The sequence below is a fragment of the Aulonocara sp. 'chitande type north' Nkhata Bay genome, linkage group LG3 (assembly GCF_057382095.1).
Source record: "Aulonocara sp. 'chitande type north' Nkhata Bay isolate Kocher_YH1m ecotype deep benthic linkage group LG3, A_spYH_male_GT1.1, whole genome shotgun sequence".
NCBI classification, from domain to species: domain Eukaryota; kingdom Metazoa; phylum Chordata; class Actinopteri; order Cichliformes; family Cichlidae; genus Aulonocara; species Aulonocara sp. 'chitande type north' Nkhata Bay.
Genome location: NC_141346.1, coordinates 39257345 through 39268772, shown reverse-complemented (window position 1 = coordinate 39268772; position 11428 = coordinate 39257345).

Genomic DNA, 11428 nt, shown 5'->3' with positions numbered 1-11428 from the left:
TCATACGTCCACTGAGCTCCTGCACCTCCCTGAATCTCACATCTGACAGTGACTGTCTCACCGCTGTATATCTGAGTCCAGGATGGCTGCAGGGTCACAGTGGGCTTAGTGGGAACTGTTCACATAAGAATGATCCAGTTAGGAGAAGAGAGACATGAAAACTCTGCTGTTTATAACATAAGAGTAGAGTCACTGCAAAGCAAATGATTCACAGACAAACAGTTTAAACTTTAAAACAAAGTCACATCATAACAATTTCAAACTGTAACACAACATTTTTTACAAAGTGTGCAGTATTTACTTTGCACAGTTATCATCTTTTGTTCAGATTCCAAAAGTTACAGATTATTTTTCATGAGTTGACAGCAGATTAAGAAGACTGGAAGAAATTACAGTGTGAGAACCGTTTTCTAAAAGTTCTGATGAGGTCATCATGTGAAACTGGTGCAGTTGCTGATTTGGGACATTGGAGTGTGTCACACTTGTAGTTATTGTATAACAAACAGGTTCTTGTGGCTCTGACTGATTTTCCATGAACTGAACTGTACCAGTTTCACATGATGACCTCATCACAACCTTTATTTTTCATTTATTTGAAAAAAATTAATTGATTCCATGAACAACAATTACATGAAAGAATCTAAGTGGAACCTGTAATGTAGCAGAACAGTCTCTAATAAAATGAGGTTATATTGTAGCCAAACCTGAAACGTCGAGGAATTAATGTAAAAATGCTAAAAACAAAGGAAGTAACTGATCTGCAGTGATAAACTCCACATGTGCAGCCATGAGGTCAAGATGGGAGAGATTGGGATTATTACATTTGGACTGAATTCTTCTATCAAACTAACAAAATATTTTTCAGAGCAATTATTAAATATTTAATAATGACGATAAAAAATATTTTAAACTGCTTTTGATACTAACCAAAAAGCAAAAATTACACTGTAACATGGCAGTTAGCACTATTGTGCTAACTGCCATGTTACAGTGTTGCCCCAGAAATGCTTTTTGGCATTTCTGGAGCAACACTGTAACATGGCAGTTAGCACTATTGTGCTAACTGCCATGTTACAGTGTAATTAGTGAATATTGACTTCCATTACAATTTGGAGAAGACGTTTTTCAACTCTCAAAATTTTTTAAACTCATTAGTTTCCTGAATGACGACTGAATCGCTTTTAGTTGTGACTAAATTCGTGTTTCTTCTCCTTCCTCTGCAGGTGTAGATGCCTCCATCAGAGACACAGATTGCACTCTTAGAGCTAAAAGAGATGATCTCATTTTCAGATGAGGTTTTTCTGAACAGAGTAATTCACCTCACAGGTCAGTGTCACACTGCCTCCTGCTGGTGTGGTTGTGCTGTCTGCTGTCAGAGTGGCCTTGACTTTAAGTTCTGTAACTTAGACAAATATGAGGCTATTATTGTGGTCCTTTTAGTGGAAGAAGGAGAAACCCACCACATCTGCCACACAGATGTTCCAGCTGGTTTTATTTCCTACTGCAACTGAGACTCAAATACAAGGTGAAGAGCAGGTGAGCCTGGCTGAGTAATACGCCACCTGGTGGTTTGTTCTGAGTGTGACAGAAAGCCTGAGCCTGTGAGCCTGAGCTCAGGGTTAATGAACCCTCGATTACAGAAAACCTTCCACACTCATCTGTGGATCTGTCACAGCAGCAGTGCAGCAAAGGTCACAAGTAATAAAACAGACAACAAAGAGAGCAGGTGAGCTGAAACTTGACCACACGTCTGTATTTTAAGTGCTTTATGCAAAACTTTAAGACTTTCCAGCTGATAATATCTGTGCACACAGATGTTTCGACATATTTACAAACCTGATCACACACACAGAGATAATAAAATGCACACGAGGGTTAATATATATACACATGACTTTGCTACAGTAAAATCTCCAAACTAAGCTACTATCATAGAAACACCAAATTAGAGAAAAAGTATTTTGTGTCCATTCTTCCAGTAGAGTCCACAGACTTGTAAATATGTGTCTCTGTAACAATGAGTGGAGTGCAGAGGTGTGAACTCAAATGCAGGAAGCAAATTAACTTAAATAAAGCTGAACTTTAATACCTAAATAGTCTAAAAATGGAAACATACAAAGAATCAAAACGTAAAACTAGAAATAAATAAACTGTCAATAGAAACAACTAAGAGATGAACACATGTGAGTGTTCACAGATGCTCTGACAAAGACTGACAAGACACAGCAGGACTATTTAAACATGACTGGGAATGAGAAACAGTTAAAAACAAACAGGAAAATCATAAAAGAGGAAGAAAAATAACACAAAGGAGGAAAGAAAACAAACCTTTAAATTAAAGAGGAAATAATTTTTAAAAAAACTAAACAAAGATGGGGAAGAAGCACTCAGACTAAAATGATGAAACACCATGACAGTCATAAATGAATAAATCTATATCAATGGCACTTTGTCCAGTTTGTTTTACTTGTTACTCTTCTGTATGTGAAGTCTTATTCATTTATGACTTTAACAACTTTTAGAGGTTTTTTTCAAGAGGACACTGAGGCAGACAGCACACCATGACACTATAAATAACTGAGAGTAAAAATTCATAATAAGACTCATTAAAGTCTTCAGGCAGGACTTTAACTGACTGATCTGTGGTTGAGTCTGTTTTCAGATTAGAGTTACCTGCATTTACCCTAAACTCATCACGCTGTGCTGTAATACATTAGATTGATCCTCCAGTTCATCAGCATCTTGTGAATCCTAACTGTGATGTGTGAGGATGGACAGATAAATACTCATGAAAAGGAAATCAGTCAGTTTCAAGGCAACAAACTCTAGTAAATATAAAGTTTGTGTATCAGCTGAGTGAAACATCTGCTCACATGGTTGCACTCTTGATACGATCATTTTAATATTTTAACCAATAAATGCAGTGGAGTGTGAGCTGTATCATATACAATATTTTGTCCCTCAGGTTATTCCTGAAATATAGTTTGTTTCAAGTTTGTTATATGACGGGTCACATTTATTCATCTGCTTCTTCCTGGTCTGCTCATGTCAAAGTCCGCCATCTAGTGGTTAAATAGAGGAAGTGCCGAGTAATAATGGCTAGAGCTCCGTGTCTGTGATAGTTCTGCATCTGCTGCTCTTGAGATGGGATAAAGTGTAAGTTTGGGCAGATGATGGATTGTTTCTACATATTAGTGCTCTGTCCTTCTTGTGGGTCTGTGAAGTTTGTTACATTACTCCTGTAAGCTAACTGTTAGTGCTTTGTTTTGCCTGTTAGCATAAAACATGTCAGCATGTGGTATTTGTATTTACGTCACTTGACAGGCTTTGTCCATTTATTGTTAATGTTGTGATCTTGCATTGGTCATGTGACATTTGTGCATCTACACTGAGATTAAATGTACCTGCTCTGCTTTGTTGTTACAGTTTTACAGACTGAAAGTGGTACAAATGGTACATCAGTAAAAGCTCTGAAGAACGCCACAGTCTCCACATGGAGCGCTTACTGAAGCCATTTATGTTTAACTGCACAGGCTGAATAGAAGCATTGAGTCTGTGCAGAAGATAACATGTAAACACAGGGAGGATATTATTGAGCACATTATAGGAGATAACAGCTACATATATGAACAGGAAGAAAATAATCATTTCTTACCTTCAGCATTTCCACAGATGACAGTACTGAGCACTAAAATAATGAATAAAACCTCATCAGACATTATACAATCAAACTGTTGTAACACAGTGTGCAACTATAAGTGATGCAAAAAGCAGCAGTGTATCAAACATTTAAACACTATAAGAATCACAAGTCTGCTTTGTTCCAGCTCTCAGGTAAACAGGTTAAAGCAGTGACTCACTGTAATTCTCACAGATCAGAAACATTTTCATTAATCGCTGCCGTTCAAACAATGTCAGACGTGTACTTACAGAAAAAGCCCATCATGCAGAGCAAAGAGTGCCCCATCGTCACATCCAGCCTGCTGCACTCTGATCCTCAGATAATCAAACAGTTTTAGTTTGCAGAAAAAGGAGAAGTTGTGTTTAATATAGATACAACAAGAGTTTTTCTACAGGCTCTTATTCTGATTGGTCTCTCTGTGCTTCCTGTCCTTTCACACAAAACTCAAACAGCTCCTGTAGCTTTGACCGCAGCAGTTGGTTGACATGTTTATATTTCCTGTCCACTGCAAACATAGAAGCTTGTTTCTTTTGTTGTGTTGTTTCCTTTCTCTATAATATATAAAGCTGTTCTGTTGCTTCATGTCAGGATATTTCTTTTGCCCGTTTGGGGGATTTTTTGGCTGCAATATCCACTAATATTTGTCTCCTGGCAGGTTTCTGCAGACTGGGAGTCACTGAGAGTGAATATACCAAAACAGCTTTTCTACTTTGGTGCCTGTATTTTCACTAAAGCCTTTTTAACCCTTGTGTGGTGTTCGTATTTTTGTTACTCAGCCAGTGTTCATGGGTCTGGTGGACCCGCTAGAGTTTTGGCTTTCCAAATTAACACTATCAAACAATTTTATGTTAAATTACTCAACAGATGTTTACTTCATCCCAATTACAAGACATATGAACAGCAAACATGGTTAATTTTTTCCCTTTACCTTTGATAGATCACATTTATGAATTAATGTGCTTCTCGTTTTTCTTTTATATAAAATGTTATAAATAAATCAGTTATAATCAAGTGGAGTGAGTGGAAAGACACAACACATTTACACGTGAAAAAATAATTAATTGTTTAATTTTTCTTTTGAAAAAAACTGAACACGGGTCTCACAGACCCGAACACCATACAAGGGTTAAATCATTTTTCTCCTTTTAATTGTTTAACTGCTGAATTAAAATTAAATTCTTACTTTAGGCTGCATTAAAATATGTTTATTTTATTCGACTCTTAGCTGAAACATCATCATGCAGTCATATAGTGAAAAGGCTCCTTTGACCTCAGACCTGTCAAAGTTTCCACCTTGTGGTTAAATTCTGGTTTTAAGTTTGGTGGAGACCCAAACACAGGAAATGACTCAGTGTCTGGCTGAAGTGAGATTAAAGACTTTTATGTTTCACCAACTAAAGAACAATTAAATTCATAGATAAATTCAAAGTTATATTTATTATCTGTTGTCATTTCAAAGTAAAGCAGGAACTCATTTATTCTGCAGACTGTTCTTTGTCTTGCTTTGACATGTATGTGCAGACGCACACTGACCTCAGCCTCTGACTACATGTAAACATAATAAAATAAAACAAACTGATGTGAAACAATGATTGAAACACTGTGATAATGATGTTTGTGTTGAACACCACATGTTACCAACCAAGATCATGTGATTGTGTTCAGAGTCAGTTCAAAAAGCAGACCCATATCCAGAGCAGGACTCAGAGTACCAAACAAAGGTGACCTTTATTATGAAGCTGATAGTTTCAGGCCTCGATGGTAACAAATGAAGAAAACTGAGTTACAGATAACTGATCACATGAACACAGAGACTTACCTGTGGGTCATCACAAAGTCTTCCAGATCACAGAAGTTTCAACTTACACCCTCCAGTCAACATAAATAAATAACTGAGACTTAAACACTGTGTGATTCCACAAATGTTAATCTGTCCAAACGATTCAGTGATGTGTAGACTAATAGATCAGAAGATACTGTGGTGTATTACCTACAACATGACTGTAGACGGATGTTTTTTTTCTGTGTATCTAATGTTATAATAATTATTCCTGATAGACTTTTGCCCTTATTTTTACTCATGTTGCCATAGTAACTTTGAATCGTAAAAGTCTACTGAGAAAATGCACAAAGCAACAAACCACATGTTGCTTCATTGTGTTAAACAGTTCACTTATAACTCGAGCAAACTTCCACTTCCTCTTTACATTTACTGAAGTTTGCTAACAAGAATAAGTAACCACACCAGACACCACATCCACACCAGAGTTTTTGAAGTGTTTTAGAGCGGTGGTTTGATGTGGATGATTGTTTGTCCTTGTATATTATGTGCATGTGATCACAGCCCTGGGCCCTGTCCTCAGCTTGTGACGGGTCCCTGGTCTCTGGGAGGGTCGGCTGCCCGTTGCCTCTGGTTCTCAGAAGCTCTCCTCATGGGGTCTCTGTCTTCCTTCTGCTCTCTTTCAGGTGCTGTTTGTTTTCTGTATCGCTACCTCTTTTTTCTCTTTCTCTCTCTTTCCTTCTCTTTCGTTCTTCTAATTTCTTCTTCCTGGACCTCCCCACCTGTCAGCTCTGGCACTGTTACAGTAAAGATGTGTAATCTTTTTTTTTTCTTTTACTTTAATACCTGCAAATAGTTAATGGAGCAGTTAAAGCACAGTTTCTATAGTAAATGTTCTTCCTCATTTTAACTCTGCAGGCTGATGAAGGAAACAACAAAAGATCATTGAGGTTTGTTTCAGTGCAGAGATGGTGCAGATAAGACTGCAGCTCTGTGTGAACTTGCAGTTATACAAATAACAATGTTTACACAATATTTTCCATCATTTTGAGAAGTGATCCTTCCTGTCACAGTCTGAGCTACAGGTCAGAGTCTAAACACTTTCTGCATATGTTCATGGTCTCAATCATTAAAGTTTCACATCTTACTGACATGTTAATAGTCTAAAGCAGCGGTCCCCAACCTTTTTTGCGCCACGGACCGGTTTATGCCCGACAATATTTTTATGGACCGGCCTTTAAGGTGTCGTGGATGAATACAACAAAATAAAACTAGTACCGGTACCGAAAAAAAGAAGATTTATTCATAACACACGTGAAAAGACCCAGGAAAACTGAGTAAATGATAAAAACGATAACAAAATAACGCTGAAAACCGATAAAAACCCTGAAAACCATACATTTCACACCTGAGCCTCAACTCTCGTGGCCCGGTACCAAACGACTCACGGACCGGTACCGGTCCGAGGCCCGGGGGTTGGGGACCGCTGGTCTAAAGTATTGTCCTCATCAGGGTATAAAGAGGACAATAAAGTGCAGTGTGCTTTAGGACCTTATGTTTGCTGGATACTGATGGCTTAAAATAAGAGATTGCTACACACAAAACTGTTGTTTCAAACCACAGGCTGCATTTCCTCTTTTCTATGTGGCCCAGTCGAATATGAGGCCATTCAGTGGATTAAAAATAAGCCTGTGGCAGAACAGACAGCAACCACCAACAACCCTTCATGCACACTGTAGCTGCCGCCCTGTGTGTCGGCATTATTCTGTATTGTCATGTTTGCAGTTTGATGAATTTATAGATAGAGTTAGAAGAATATATATATATTTTTCTTATTTTAAACATTTAAATATAACTGAAATAACAAGAGAAAAAAGAAAAAACAAAACGTAAAAATCATCAAGTTTTCATGTAAATATCTATGTCTACAGAATGTGTGTGCTCGAAAAGGAGTAGGATGAAGTTTACACTTTTAATAATAGTTTGCATTTATATAGCGCTTTTCAGGACCCCTCAAAGCGCTTTACAATTCCACTCTCACATTCACACACTGGTGGAGGCAGCTACAGTTGTAGCCACAGCTGCCCTGGGGCAGACTGACAGAAGCGAGGCTGCCGTATTGCGCCATCGGCCCCTCTGGCATGTTTGTTTGTGCTGCAGTAAAAGTCAGTGAGTGTGGTTTATTTTTTAGAGACAGAAGTAATAGTCACTCACCTCAGCGTGACGGCTTTCTTTCCCTTTTTATACTTTTAGGCCACATGTTGAAACTCATAGCCACGAATTTCTCTTTTTTTGGTGAAACCTTGGACTCGTCTCCAAATCTTCCGGTAGAGATCATCCAATCGGATCCTTTTAGGGAATCGGACCTCTAAACTGTCGGTCGTCATGAGACAGGACCACCAACAGATACCTCTTTCCACATTTATCTTCGCCTGTGTTATCACTCCACAACAAACTTGATGAGCTCCAGATATTGTCAGGTTCCCGAAGGAGTAAAACAGCACCTTTCTGTTTGTTGTAATGGAAACTTGGCTCAAAGAACAATGATATGTTCATGTTGAAGTCGGAAGTTTCAGCTGGAATGCCCCATCAAGACAGCTACCAAGTCAATAAGCTCCACCTGCCCTGACTTAATGGGAATGGCAGATGAGGAAGTTGGAGGAAGGAGAGATGACTGACTTTTAATTACTTTTATACAAAATGATTGATTACATGGATATAAGAACAAACTAAGCATTTTATGTTTATGATCTTGGATTATGTTCCTTTGGACCACCTTACAGGCTAATTATGGCACAGCGGGGAATCAAACTGAAGAAGAGAAGTAGGGTCAAAAGAGCCAAACCACAGAGAGGGATGGGTCTGAGAGCGGGAGTGGGAGTGTTGGTGTTCATGAAATAGTGTCTAAATTTGAAGGAGTCAGTGGATTTAAATTTCTTGTTGCATTTAAAGATGCACAAACAGCATAAAGATGCGATGAGAAATGTGTTGAATATGAAAATGCTACTGAATGGGAATATTCTTGATTTCTGTAAGTCTGAGGTGCAGAGAGTAAAGGCACTGACAGTGATTTGTTCCCAGTCAGGGTAAAAACTGACTGATATGAGCCCTGAGAGTCTGAAAGTGCTGTGTTTAAAGATGTAGAAGCAGCTGAGGTTGAGATTGTAGGTTTAAAGAGTCGGGCACTGCTGTATTGTTAACATTCAGACATGATGCAGTTACAGTGAGCTTGGGGTACATGAGCTATCATGTTAGGCAAGTACCAGCAGCCTCCATTGTGATGCAGCGTTTTGGTCCTGTAGCAGCAGTGTGCAGTATTTCCTTAAACAAGTAAAAAAATCAAAGTATAAATCTGTAAGTTTGGTCAGCAGCTGTGGTTCCAGAGGAGATCTTTGGAGTTAGACCAGGATCTCTGAGTTTAGGGTTTCACTACAGTTAAATACAATAATGCCATAAATTCACAAAGCTACACAGTAAATGGTTGGAAATAACACCAACAACTATATAGTGTATTATGAAGTACTACAAAACAACAACAAAGTAAAACTCCTGTACTGTGGTGTTTCATTGGCTACTTTAAATAAAGGGATATCAAGTGTTACTCTGACAGTGTCCTCAGCATCTGTAGCCCACTACACCCCAGATGGTTCAATGATGCCAGTAAACTGAGGACTCATCATCTCCGGCCACAAACATAACTGTACAGTCTTCTGGGTTGTAACACTGCTCACATGCTAAACTGCTCCAAAGTCTTTTTTATAATTCTTCTTTCATTTGGAAACATTTTGACTCGTCTCGACTTATAACATCGACTTATTGATCACAGTCCTGTCAAAGCAGATCATCAGCAGATTCATTATTAAGCTGTTGAATGATCAGCTCATAAAAGTTATGTTCATGTTTTCAGTGTTTTCTCCATCCAAGCTCATCCCAAAGTCCAGACATGCAGGTGATTAGAAAAGACATCTGATCTGAATGTGCTGCTGACTCTTTGAATATTGTGATTTCCTGATGACCAGGAGAAACATGTCTGGAAAACATGCAGAATGTTTAGAATGAAGTAGACTGTGGAAATGTGCAGTGAATGAAGGTTATAGTAGGAGACACCTGGTCCTGGTCAGATGAACCACTTTAACTGGCTCCTTTCTTTTTAGCCCACAATCATCATTTTGATCTGTGTTTTATTCTCATTATTTTAATGGACTCAGTTAACAAATACCAGTATAGCAGTAAAAAAGCACAATGGCTGTAAACAATAAAGATCACAGATTAAATTAAGACATCAGCCTAAAGAGCAACATAACAATGAGGTCACATAAAAGAAGCAATTATGAAACTTTGACTGTAAACTACAGATCTGCTAAAATAATGAATCAGCCAACTAGACTTGATAATTACATTATAACAAGATGTTGAAATGGATGTTACTTATACAGCAGTTTAACCTGAAAAGAGGACGTTACTCTCAAGTGGTGAGGGATTATTTACAGGTAACATTTAGTGGACAAAAAAGGTGTGTGGATAAACTGCACACATGCATTCCTGGGATTACTGTTCCAGAGTAATGCAATAAGAAACCAGCAGGTGGCAGCAGTGTGCTGGTTGGCACTGTCTCCTCACAGCAAGAAGGTCCTGACTGGGTTTTCCCCAGGTCTGTGTGGCCCCTCTCTGGGAACTCCAGCTGCCTCCCACAGCCCAAGGACCTGCATGTTAGATTAACTGGTAATTCTAAAGTGGTCGTAGGTGTGAATGTGAGCCTGAATGCTTGTGTGTCTCTGTCTGATAGTCATATGACACAATTGTGACTTGTCCAGGTGTACACTGCTTCTGGATTGAGGAGTAATAATATTTTAAAAACAAACAGACAAAGAAAGCAGAGCTGCACCTCACAGTTTGTATTGATGATAACTTTGGACCCAGCTGTGTTTTGTTCTTCTAGAAAGCCACATGTGGGACGAGCACAAATGTAAAGGCAGCCAGTGATGCCTCAACATCTTTAAAACTCAAGCCTGCATCATCAACTCACAGAGCTCTGGACACAAATGTCTACTGGGAACTAACCAACTTGTTTTGATGACCAGGCCTTTATTCTTTCTTCAATAATAAGAAATAGTAATAATGTGTACGAGTACTTCTAAATGGAGAGCACCGCGTCTTATTGAAAAAATAAAACGTAACATCACAATATGGCTTCAATAAAAACTTTAAAGCAGCCAATCATGAAGAGTTCTGTGGTCCACTTCCAAACCAGAAAATCTAATCAAGCACAAACAATCTTAAATCTTTACTCTGATGAAAATATAAGAGAAAGTGAAGTCAAGGTTAAGTTTATTTATATATGTTTAAAACAACAGAGCTGATCGCAGTGCTCTACATTTAAAATATATAACCTTAAAAAAAGTAAAACGTTAAATCCAGAAAAAGTGAGAACAGCAAACAATATTAAAATAAAATTAAATAAAAAATACAATTCACAGCATCTGACAGTATCTGACATCAAATGAATCAAGCTCAGCTTTTTCATGTTTTTATAACAAATAATTCATTTTTGCATGATGCAGATCTTTAAACTCAGACAGTAAACGTATTTGTTGGTGTTCATACCAGCACTAATGTGACTCTGCTGACTTTAAGTTGTTGCTTTCAGGTATTAAAAATCACAGACTTCAAAACTTTTTTCTCACTTGCTATTGGAACAGGATACATTCAAAATTTTATATTAAAGCTTAAAAATGAATAAAAAATATCAGCTGCATATAAAGAGCATGGATCTGAAACAGGACACACCTCTGTGTGCTTTATGCTAAAAGAATCTATATCATATTATTATTCAATATCATCTTCATAAACACTAAAAAGTGAGCGTGTCTGATATTTGGGCAGCAGAGGAGCAACAAAAAGTGAGCGTGTCTGATATTTGGGCAGCAGAGGAGCAACAAAAAGTGAGCGTGTCTGATATTTGGGCA